Source organism: Arachis duranensis, chromosome 6 (assembly GCF_000817695.3).
Source record: "Arachis duranensis cultivar V14167 chromosome 6, aradu.V14167.gnm2.J7QH, whole genome shotgun sequence".
Taxonomy (NCBI): Eukaryota; Viridiplantae; Streptophyta; class Magnoliopsida; order Fabales; family Fabaceae; genus Arachis; species Arachis duranensis.
In genome coordinates, this window is record NC_029777.3 from 67,917,145 (window position 1) to 67,917,638 (window position 494).

Sequence of the window (494 nt, forward strand, 5' to 3'; positions counted from 1 at the left end):
AAGGTTAGCCTTTCTTCATCTCATTTGTCACCTCTGTTATTCAGTTGGAGTTGACATAGAGGGAGACATCCCCATTGATGAGGACAAAGCCATCACTAAGAAGAGGATGGAACACACAAGAGACCCCACTCATCATGAGATCCCTGAGATGCCTCAAGGGATGCACTTTCCTCCACAAAACTATTGGGAGCAACTAAACACCTCCCTAGGAGAATTGAGTTCCAACATGGGACAACTAAGGGTGGAGCATCAAGAACATTCCATTCTCCTCCATGAAATTAGAGAAGATCAAATAATCATGAGAGAGGAGCAACAAAGACAAGGAAGAGACATTGAGGAGCTCAAGCACTCCATAGGATCTTCAAGAGGAAGAACAAGCCGCCATCACTAAGGTGGACCCGTTCTTTAATTTCATTGTTCTTTATTTTTCTGTTTTTTGAAATTTTATGCTTATGTTTATCTATGTTTGTGTCTTGTGATCATTAGTGTCTTAA